General features: G+C 44.4%; 1 non-coding gene across 1 annotated transcript; it reads left to right on the forward strand.

Annotated features, from left to right (window-relative positions):
- The first annotated feature begins 2015 nt into the window (after positions 1–2015).
- LOC114813582 lies at positions 2016–2152 on the forward strand. The gene has a single exon (XR_003761299.1). It is a non-coding gene; the product is annotated as a small nucleolar RNA SNORA7 (small nucleolar RNA).
- The last annotated feature ends 9589 nt before the right edge of the window (positions 2153–11741 follow it).

The following is an 11741-nucleotide window of genomic DNA, read 5'->3' on the forward strand; positions in this document are numbered from 1 at the left end:
GGAAGCAGCGTGGCTCAGTGGAAAGAGCATGGTTTTGGTAGTCAGAGGTCTTGGGTTTTAATCTCGGCTCCACCGCTTATCAGCTGTGTGACTTTGGGTAAGTCACTTAAGTTCTCTGTGCCTCAGGTAACTCGTGTGTAAAATGGGGATTAAGACGGTGAGTCCCATGTGGGACAACCTTGTTTCTACCCCAGTGCTTGGAACAGCGCTTGGCACATAGTAAACACTTAACAAATACCGTCATCATCATTATTATTATTATTACAAGGTAATGAGGTTGCCCCACGTGGGGCTCACAGTCTTAATCCCCATTTTACAGAAGGGGTAACTGAGGCACTGAGAAGTTAAGTGGCTTGCCCAAGGTCACACAGTAAACAAGTGGCAGAGCTGAGATTAGAACCCACGTTCCTGACTCCCAAGCCCAGGCTCTTTCCACTAAGCCATACTGCTTCTCTAGTTATTACCTATTTTCTATCTCTTATCTATCTATTTTCTATTATGTCCAAACACTGTATGAAGCGCTGGAGTAATAATGACAGTATTTGTTAAGCACTTACTATGTGCCAAGCCCTGTTCTAAGTGCTGAGTAGATGCAGTAAATGCAGATTGGACACATTTCCCATCCCACACAGCGCTCACAGTATGGGGTGAACAGGTATTTAAATCCTCATTTCACAGATGAGGAAACCGAGACACAGAAAAGATAAGTGATTTGTCCAAAGTCACACAACTGCCAAGTGGCAGAGCTGGGTTTGGAACCCGAATCCTCCGACTCCCAGCAGCATGGCTTTCCACTCGGCCACAAAAGCATTTGCGTATAGTGAAATCTGGAGGGAGACAGCTTAAAGCAGGAAGCAGAACGAACACGTCAGCACAAAATACATAATTGAACATACGGGTAAATATACAAATAATATGTGCATAAATAAAAATAAGCAAATGCACATCGGTGCTGAGGATAGGCTTAAAATACTCATGTGCCAAGAGTGAGTGCTGGGCTGACACAATTGGATTGTTGTAAATCAATCAGGGAAGACCTCCTGGAAGAGGTGAAATTTTAGGAGGGCCTTAGGATGGGGAGAGTTGCCATCTGGCAGATCTGTGGGAGGCGGTTGTTCCAGGCTGGGGGAACAAATGAGCTCGAGGTAGGAGCTGAGTTACTCAAGGGGAAGCTCCTGTTAGACTGGAGCTGGGAAAGAGCGAAGAGTGTGAGCTGGGGCGTTCTACGAGGCAGCGCTTCACCCCTCTCTCATTCCTATTCTCTTAGGGCTAGCAATATGTTAGGCATGATGGGGTCCTGGGATCCAAGCTGGAGGATAGGGCTGGGTCTCTCCAACGGATGCCACCTTGGGAACAGAACACTAAACTGGATGCACTGGTCCACCCAGACCAGAGCATCCGGGTCAGCCCAGAACCTAGATCGATCTTAAATTCTAATAGCTATCAATCAGTAATACATATTAAGCACTCAATCTGTGCAGAGCACTTCAGTAAGCACTTAGGGGAGTAAATAGAGTTAAGAAACATGATCACCGGCCTCAAGGTGTTTACAACCTAGAGGGGGAGGAAGACACCAGAATTCGTTATACGTAAGGGGAAGAAACAAAGTCTAATATGTCCTTAAGTGATACGGGTTGGGTGGGTGAGTACCCAAGTGGTTTGGTGATGCAGAAGTGCTGAAGTGGCAATAGAGACAGCAATAAGATAGGGATAGGAAAAATTAATTAAGGAGGAACATAGAAGAGAGCCTTGAAAACGGGAAGAGCAGCAGAATGCTGGATGTGAAGGGGGAGGAAGTTCAGTGCAGAAGGAAGGGCATGAGCAAGAACTCAATCAATCATTGGTATTCACTGAGTAAGCACTCACTGTGCGGAGCACTGTACTAAGTGCTTGGGAGTGTACGATACAGTTGAATCGATAGACAGGTTCCCCTCCCCACGAGGACCTCACAGTGCAGAGGGGGAGATAGACATTAGAATAAATAAATAAATTATGGGTATGTACTGTAAATGTATGCCTTCTCAGGGTCACACCTGGAGAGTTTCTAGTACTCTACCAGTCTTGACGATGGGAAGGAGAGTCAAGCAGAGGCAATTCAGTCCATTTCTAGCTTGGGCACTGGATAGCGAGTGGAAGGCAATCTGCTGCAAGTCAAAACTCACCTGTACTGGGCAGCAGGGGCACGGGAGAGAGTCGAGGATGGAGACTCAAGTTTACTGCGTGGAAGGAGGCAATTATTAACCATTTCTGGATTTTTACCAGGAAAACTCTATGGATAACGCTACTAGAGAGATTGTAGATGGAGGTGGGGCGTTCTGGGAAAGATGTGTCCATGGTGTCTCTATGGGTCGGACACGACTCGACAGGATAAGACGACAACAACGTAAATGCCGTGGGGCTGAGGGTGGGGTGAATATCAAGTGCTTAAAGGGCATCGATCCATGTGCTTAGGCCATGCAGAAGAGAGAGGAAGTAGTGTGGAAGATGGCTTAATTGAGGAAGGCCTCTTGGAGGAAGTGTGATGTTGAAGGGGGGAAGAGTAGTGGTTAGTTGAATATGAAGTGGGGAGGGAGTTATAGGCCAAAAGGAGGACGTGGGCAAGAGGCGAGTGGCAAGATAGATGAGGTAGATTGAGTAAGTAAGGTGGAAGTACAGTGAGTAAGTTAGAGGAATGAGGTTTGCAGACTGGGTTGTAGTAGGCTGTGGACGGCACAACCATCCTTCCCATCTCACATGCCCGCAAACTTGGTGTCATCCTTGACTCCGCTCTCTCATTCACCCCACATATCCAATCTGTCACCAAAGCCTGCCTGTTATCCTTAATGTCAGTTGCTATTTTTAAGGACTCGTTTTCTATTCCTCTTCCCCATTTGTTGTGAACAATGTACCCCAGACAATATTGCTGCATCTTCAGTAATCTAATGATCAATGTCCTGCCTGGGAATTTCCAGAGGTGTTTAGGTGTCTGCTGCCAGTAGGAAGAGCTAAACACAGCCAAGATCCACCCTTTCCTCTCCATCCACTTTACTCCTCTGGTGCTAACCTTCTCCCTCTGTCTTGATCTCACCTGTCTCGCCACCGACCCTTGGCCCATGTCCTACCTCTGGCCTGGAATGCCCTCCCTCCTCAAATCTGCCAGACAATTACTCTCCCCACCTTAAAAGCCTTACTGAAGGCACATCTCCTTCAAGAGGCCTTCCCAGAATAAACCTTACTTTTCCTCATCTCCCACCCCTTCTGTGTCACCCTAACTTGCTCCCTTGCACCCCTCTCCCCGCCCCACAGCACTTATATACACTATCTGTAATTTTGTTTATTTATACTGTCTTTTTATTTGTACTGATATCTGTCTCCTCTTGACTGTGAGTCCATTTTGGGCAGTGATTGTCGCTTTTTATTGCTGTATTGTATTTTCCCAAGTGCTTAGGACAATGGTCTGCCCACAGTCAGTGCTCAATATATACCACTGAGTGAATGAATGACTATTATGCAAATTATCGTATAACTCTTGGACCTCTGAACTCCAGACAAGCAGAACTCAATCCTTAGCTGCTGCAGCTGAGAATTGGCCGTTCCTTCGTTTTACCTCTCTCTCCTCCCACTCTGCTTTTGCCCTGAACTGGGTAACTCCCCTTAACTTCAATCCTTGTACTTCCCTCCCAGCAACATCCCTCATCCCTCTTCATTTTACCCTCTCCCACCCTTCCCAAACAGCAGCTTTTGGACCCCCCTCCGCATCAAGAAGAAGCTTCCCTTCATTCTTAACTTTCCTTGACACAGGTCCTCGTCACCACTACTGAAGCCTGTCTTTCTCTAGAAGACTGTCTCCTTAGTTGCTCTCTCCAGAAGGAGCCTAATCTCCTCCCACTCCTCAAGACTCACTGGGAAAGGGGGAGGATTTGGCTTTCTTCTCATTCCCAGTACCACTTTTGTACCATCCCATCCACACCCCCATCCCTCTCTTTCCCTTTCTTGAAGCCCATATCAACTGCCTCTCTACCACACACTCCAGTTACTGGTCATGGTCTTCTACCACCCCCCAGATTCCACCTCCAAATTTATAAACCATTTTGACCCCTTTCTCACATCCCTTCTCTCATTATCCATGTATTGGTCCTGGGGACTTCAAAATCCATGTTAACATTCCTCATGCCCCATCCACAGTTCACTTTCCCTCACTCCTCAACCCCAGTGACCTCTGGCTCCACCCGACCTCTCATCCACATACCAACATGGATACCCTCACTAATTTTGAAATTCCTCTCTCCAACCACTACCTCCTCACTGCCTTCTCTCCCACAACCATTTCCCCACAAATCTAGCCTGTTCCCCCACAGAAATCTCTGATCTTTTGACTCCCCTCCAATTCTCTAAAGTCATCATGGTCGATTTGTTCTCCATACCCAAACTACCTTCTATTGTGTGTGGGCTGGGATGTTGTAGGAGAGAAGGGAGGTGAGGTAAGAAGGGGCAAGGTGTGGGAGAGCTTTGAAGCCAATAGTGAGGAGTTTTTGTTTGATACCGAAGTTGATAGGCAACCATTGGAGATTTTTGAGGAGGGGGGGTGACATGCCCTGAACATTTCTGTAGAAAGATAATCCTGGCAGCAGAATGAAGTATGGCCTGAAGTGGGGAGAGACAGGAGGTTGGGAGGTCAGAAAGGAGGCTGCTACAGTAATCCAGTCAGTAAAGGATAATGATTGTACTTACGCGGTAGCGGTTTGGATGGAGAGGAAAGAGTGGATTTTAGCGGTTTTGAAGATGAGACTGACAGGATTTGGTGATGGATTGGACATGTGGGTTGAATAAGAGAGCAGAATCAATGATTCAATTGTGATCAATTCAATGATCAATGGTTAGAAGGATTGTGGAGCTGTCTACAGTGATAGAAAAGACAGGGGGAGTTCAAGGTTTGGGTGTGAAGATAATGAGTTCAGTTTTAGACATTAAATTAGAGGTGATGGGAGGACAACCAAGTAGAGATGTCTCGAAGGCAGGAGGAGTTGCAAGCCTGCAGAGTGGGAGAGAGTTCAGGGGCAGAGATATAGATTTGGGCACATATTGGAGATATATATATATATGAGTACACTCAGATATATAATAGAGTGAGAAATTGAACAGGAGCAGATGTTGGGGTCCAAGGAGAAGTGGCCATGAAGGGGTACAGGAAGGAGGTGGGTCTTTAAAAGATTGCTCTCACAGCTTTCCTGGATTGGTCTTGGCTCTCACATGTAAAATCCCTCTATCCTGCAAGCTGCTCGTGAGCAGGGATCATGTCTGCCAACTCTACCAGAAGCAGCATGGCCTGCATGGCTCTGCAAGTCAGAAGGATCTGGGTTCTTATCCCAGCTCTGCCACTTGTCTGCTATGTGACCTTGGGCAAGTCACTTCACTTGTCTGTGCCTCAGTTACCTCATCTGTAACTGGGGATTAGACTGTGAGCCCTATGTGGGACATGGACTGTGCTCAACCTGATTAACTTCTACCTACCCCAATGCAGTGCCTGAGTCAGAGTGAAGTGCTTAACACATAACATTAAACCAACAAAAAACACAACTCTGGTATATTGTACTCTTCTAAATGCTTAGTACAGTGCTCTGCACACAGTAAGCACCCAATAAATACCATTGATCGATCGATTGATTAATCTTCCTCTTTGGAGCGGGGCTCAGAAATACCAGTTGCATCTGTCTTCCTCCTGCTTTTGGTTTTTTGATCAGCTGCCTTTTTTCTGAGCACTTTCCTTCTTTTTCTTTTCTTCCATCAAATGTTCCTCTTCTTGTGTTCCTTGTCCTTCCTCCCAGTGAATAGTTTGGCTTTAGAGGAGTGAAGTGTGGGGATTGGGGCATAGCGGGAGAGTAGTGAGGATTAGTAGGGGAGAGACAGCTGGTCGATCGCCTTAAAGGCAATGGTCAGGAGCATCTGCTTGATGTAGAGAGGAATGGACAAATATTGGAGGTTATGAGGGGTAGGGAGATGTGTAAGAAACTGTGAAAAGGCTAAATCTACTGTCAAGTTGGGATATGACTAGGGCCTGGCCCAGAGGATTGGCAGTCTGGATTGAGAAGAAGGGACAGATTCTGGAGATCTTGTGAAGGAAGAACCAACGGATTTGGAGGGACAGATTCTGGAGATCTTGTGAAAGAAGAACCAATGGATTTGGTGACAGACTGAATCTGGAAGTTAAAGGAAAGAGAGGAGTCAAAGATCATGCCAAGGTTGCAGACGTGAGAGGCAGGGAGTGTGGTGGTGTTGCCAACAATGATGGAAAAGTCAGGGGAGGGGGAAGGTTTGGTTGGTAAAATGAAGAATTCAGTTTTTGTGGCACGTTGGGTTGGAGGTGGCAGTGGAACATTAGTGTAGAGAAGTCCGGGAAGCAAGAAGAGTTGAGATATTGCAGAGGAGGTGGGGTGGGGGGGAGGGGCTGGGGAGGTAAATTTGGAAGACATCCATATAGCTAGAGGTGGTATTGAAGCAAAGAGAGTGGATGAGTTTCCCAAAGGAATGAGTGCAGACTGGAAAGAGAAGGGCAACCAGAACCTAGAGACCCCCTGCAATTAGGGGGTGGGCGGAAGAAGGGGATCAGGCAGAAGAGGATGAGAAGGAGCATCCAGAAATGTAGGAGGAGAAGCAGGAGAAGACTGTCAAGAAATCAATCGACCAATTGTATTTATTTTTATGGTATTTGATAAGCACTTCCTATGTGCCAGACACTGTAGTAAGCTCTGAGGTAGATTCAAGCTAATCAGATTGGACGCTGTCCCTATCCCACCTGGGGCTCGCAGTCTTAATCCTCATTTTACAGATGAGTAACTGAGGCACAGAGAGTGAAGTGACTTGCCCAACGTCATGCAACAGACAAGTAGCAGAACGGGGATTAGAACCCAGGTCCTTCTGACTCCTAGGCCTGTGCTCTAGCCACTAGGTCAAAAAAGTTCCTCTCTCCGCTGACCTTTCCGAGTCTGTTCCTTCGTGGGCACCCACCTAATATGCCTTTTAGCCAAACCACGTTTTCTCTTCTAGCAAGAAGAGTCCGCTCTCTCTTTGTGTTTTTCATTTTCATTTCCTGACAAATGGAGGCCCCGCTTGGGATGCTAATGGAAAGAAAAACTCCACCGAGCTGAAAGACTGCAAGAATCACAAATTCAATGAATAGGATGAGATGCTGGGAAATTGATATTACCAAGCATATAATTTCAAACGCACTTCAATAGTCATAACAATTACTAACAATCAGCAACATTACTCAGCTAATCAACTGCATCTGTTCAACTTCACAGCTGTTAAGCAGAGATAAAAAGCAGAAGATCATTCTCTTCCCCGTCATGTTACGAGTTCACTGGGATTGTGATGAAGCTCTATTCTGGGATGAAGACCCAGAATCTTGGAAGAAATTCAAGTAAGAGCCCATTGGATGCCCCAAACTATACCCACATGTCAAAGTAAGAGCTTGCTATGCCCATTTTGAGACTCAAATCAACAGGTTTATCTTTTTCACTGCAGCCACTCTTAATTTTTTTTTAAGAGGAGAACCTCATAAAGCCCAAACTGAAGCATCCATTATGGCAACGATCCTGATAATGGATTAAATAGGCCCTTTATGCTGGGAAACGTTTTTAAGGTTTCAGACCACCTTCAAGCACAAGAACACTAATGCGGTGGAGGAAGCCCTTCTGCTCAGTTAATAATAATGATAATAATAATAACTGTGGTATTTGTTAAGTGCTTACTATGTGCCAGGCACTGTACTAAGCACTGGGGTGGATTCAAGATAACCAGGTTGGATAGAGTCCCTGTCTCACATGAGGTTCACAGTCTTAATCCCCATTCTACAGATGAGGAAACTGAGGCATACAGAAGTTAAGTGACTTGCCCAAGGTCACACACCAGATAAGTAGTGGAGCGAGGACTAGAATCCAGATCCTTCTGACTGCCAAGATACGCTACCTCTCTACTTCTCAGATACAGGCAGAACTGGTGCTCAGCCTCAGATATTTCCTTTAAAATTCCAACTTCAAAGCCAGACATTCTTTGCCTCCACATGCCTCTCCTAGGAGGGTCGAAGAGGAAGGATGATGAGCACTTAACCAAGGAATTTCTGCTGGTACCCCTTTTCTGGATTTCAGATCAGCTTCACCCTAAGAAGACAAGGTGGGGTTTAAGGACCTTGCACACCACACTCTGGGTTTTGTGGGTTAGTCTATATTTTCCATATACATCTCAGGTTTTCAGATAAACATCTTCTTTGCCCTGAAGGAAATTATTAGATGATGGGGGAGGGGGAAGGCAAGCAAGATTGTTCACATAAAAAAGGAACAAGAGGGAAGCATAGAAACAACAGGGATAACAAAGGAAAGCTCAAAAGGAATGAATGGAGTAAACAGATTCAGTGTAGTCATTTGATGCTTGTGGTGGGTTGAGATTAGTGAAACCCTCTCAAATGGGCTGAAACCGTGAAACCCTGGGAGAAGTTGCAAAAATCATCCAGTATGTCATCCAAAACGAGACTCTAATGGGAAAAAAGGAGTGAGTTATGCTTCAGCGTTAGTATATGAGGAAGTATCTTTATCTGATATTACGACAACTGTTTATCTTTACATTTGTATGCGTGTACATAAAAACCTGCATACATACACCAATGCATAAATATATTTGTCCTCTTATTCAAAAAAGACACCACTGATGGTGAAGTTTACCTAAGAGTATGTGTTGTAGCTGAAATGGCCAATGCAGGACTCACAATTCACCCACAAAAAGAGAAGCAGCATAGCCTGATGGAAAGAGCACACCTGGGAGTCAGAGGACCTGGGTTCTAATTCTGGCTCCGCCACTTCTCTTCTATGTGATCTTGGGCAAGTAACAACTTCCTTGTGCCTCATTTCCTCATCTGTAAAATGGGAATTAAATCCTACTCTAGACTGTAAGCCCATTATGGGCAGGGAGTGTGTCCACTAATTCTGTTATACTGTAATATCCCAAACTTAGTATAGTTCTATACACCTCGTAAGCATCAATAAATACCACTGACTGATTGATTGTTTGATTACTCCCTCCTACCTAAACTGTGAAGCTCACATGGGACAAGGACTGTGCTCAACCTGACTAGAACAGTGCTTGGCAAATACCATGATAATTATTCATTACATTATTCTTTCATTGAATTATCATGCTTAATCTTGACAGCACCTGTTGCTATTTTCTATTTTGTCTCCTTGTTTTTGGTCCCTTAAGAAGCTTTTGCTAGCAGAGGGCCACTACTTTCTGGTCTCTCCTCAGCAATTGCTTTCTGGTTTTCAGCAGAGATGCAGCTTTTTTTGAGACTTTTGTTTTAGCATGAGCTTAATATGTTTTCTCTGCCCTCCTTGCTTTTTCCTTTCTTTTTCAACTCTCCACACAACAGTCATTTTTGGTATCCTGCTGTCACTCATCCTCTTCACATTCTCTTTGCACGCACCACCCAGTGCAGATGTGTTAAGACGAGCATAACTTTGAAGCTAGGGTATATGCGCATATATACATATATATTAAGTGAAAAATTGGAGAGGTTCAATAAATGACCAGGTAAGTTTTTTAATATAATTTAAGTTAATGACCAGGAAGTTTTTTGGCCTAGTGGTAGAGCACAGGCCTGGGAGCCAGAAGGACCTGGGTTCTAATCCTGGTTCCCCACTTGTCTGCTGTGTGTCCTTGAGCAAGTCACTTCACTTCCCTTTGCCTCAGTTATTTCATCTGTAAAATGGGGATTAAGACTGTGAGCCCCATGTGGGACAGGGACTGTGTTCAACCTGATGAGCTTGTATCTACCCCAGTGCTTAGAACAGTGCTTGACACATAGTAAGCGCCTAAGAAATACTATCATTCATTCAAAGCTGCACTGACCTGTCACCAGCAAACCAATGTTTGGAATTCCTCTGCTCCAGTCCTTGACACCAACGCTGTCAAGATATTATGGTCATACATCATCTCCCCAGTCTTCATCCTGCTAGACTTGGACCCACCAGTCAAGGAATGGTATTTATTGAGCACTTTCTGTGAGCAGAGCCCTGAACTAAGTGCTTGGGAGAGTACAATAAGATTGGTAGCCTTGGTCTCCTACCATATAGTGACCTCTCAGGTGACAGGCAGATCTGTGAGAATGGAGTGGAAACACAAAGCGGTGAATGCTGAGGATAATAGCTTAGGTTCATTATAAATCAGAAGAGATCTCATTTAATAGGTTTAGTAGCTGATTGTGGTGTGATCTGATTTCTCCAAATCTCTTGAGGCTTACGAGTCCAATTCCTCTTTTGAGCTAAATGGTAAATATATCATCAAGCTCAATGGAATGTTCCCCTTAGTGATGAAATATTTTCATGCTAAAACCTTTCATTCTTTTTGTGCTGCCTTAGAATTTGTGTACCAGTGTCTTGAAAATTTCCTCTGGTCAGATCCTATGGTGAGAACATGTCAGAAAGGAATAATTACATAGAGCCTATGGAAAATGAGAGGTAATAAGATCCTATCTTTGTGCAGGAAGTGCAGTCTAAATGAATCAGAATGATCCAGAAAATTAGTCATTTTATGCTTCACTTATTTTTAATTTTCAAATGTAATACTAGGGACATGGTAGTAATAAAGGCTAAAGTAAATTGTGATTATTCGTTTTCTTCCCAGACCTATTTGAATGTGTCAGCTTAGATCTTTGTTTTACATATAAATTAAAATGCTCTTCTCTTATTACCACCAACTAATAGCATTAATAGAATTGTTGTTTACTGAGGGTTCACTGGGTGCAATACACTGTATTAAGGGCTTGGGAAAGAACAACTGAAGCACAATCATCATTATCAGTAGTATTTTTATAGCGAGCACTTACAGTATGCGGAGCGTTGTACTTAGCACTTCTTTAAGGGCATTTGTTAAGTGCTTACTGTGTGCCAGGCACTGTACTAAATGCCACGGTAGAGTCAAGCTAATCAGGTTGGACACAGTCCATGTCCCAAATGGGGCTCACAGTATTTTACAGATGAGGTAACTCAGGCATAGAAGAGTAAAGTGACTTGCCCAAGAACACAGTAAAATAAATAATAATTATGGTATTTGTTAAGTGCCAAACACTGTACTAAGTGCTGGGGTAGATAAAAGATAATCAGGTCCCACATGGGACTTACAGTCTAAATAGGAGGGAGAAAAGGTATTGAATCCCCATTTTGCAGATGAGGGAACTGAGCCACAGAGAAGTTAAGTGACTTGCTTAAGGTCACACAGCAAGTAAGTGACGGAGTGGAGATTATAACCCAGATCCTCCATTTCCCAGGCCCAAGTTCTTTCCACTTTTGACGCCTCGTCTTAAGAAAGTAACTTGGCAGAGGAAGGTTTGACAAGATCCTTGCCCTCAAGGAGTTTGGGGGGTGAGTATTATTAGTTTTGGTCCCGTAAGGGTGTCTAAAAAAGGCATGGGACAGTTCCAGGGACATGTGGGGGAGTAGTTAACAAGTCAGAACAGTTCCTGAATAAGGGCTACATGTAAGAATCTTTTTCTATTTTGTTGTGCCTTGGCTTGTTGCGTGGGAGCCTTTCACAGGTCTTTTTTGACATCTGACTCTGGGCTCTCATTAATAATAATAATGATGGTATTTGTTAAGCGCTTACTATGTGCAAAGCACTGTTCTAAGCACTGAGGGGGATACAAGGCAACACACTTGGTGAATTGGTGCTATGAGCAGGGGCTAAAGAGATGTTAGAGGTCATTTAGATTTTGC

The sequence above is a fragment of the Ornithorhynchus anatinus genome, chromosome 7 (assembly GCF_004115215.2).
Source record: "Ornithorhynchus anatinus isolate Pmale09 chromosome 7, mOrnAna1.pri.v4, whole genome shotgun sequence".
Classification (NCBI taxonomy): domain Eukaryota; kingdom Metazoa; phylum Chordata; class Mammalia; order Monotremata; family Ornithorhynchidae; genus Ornithorhynchus; species Ornithorhynchus anatinus.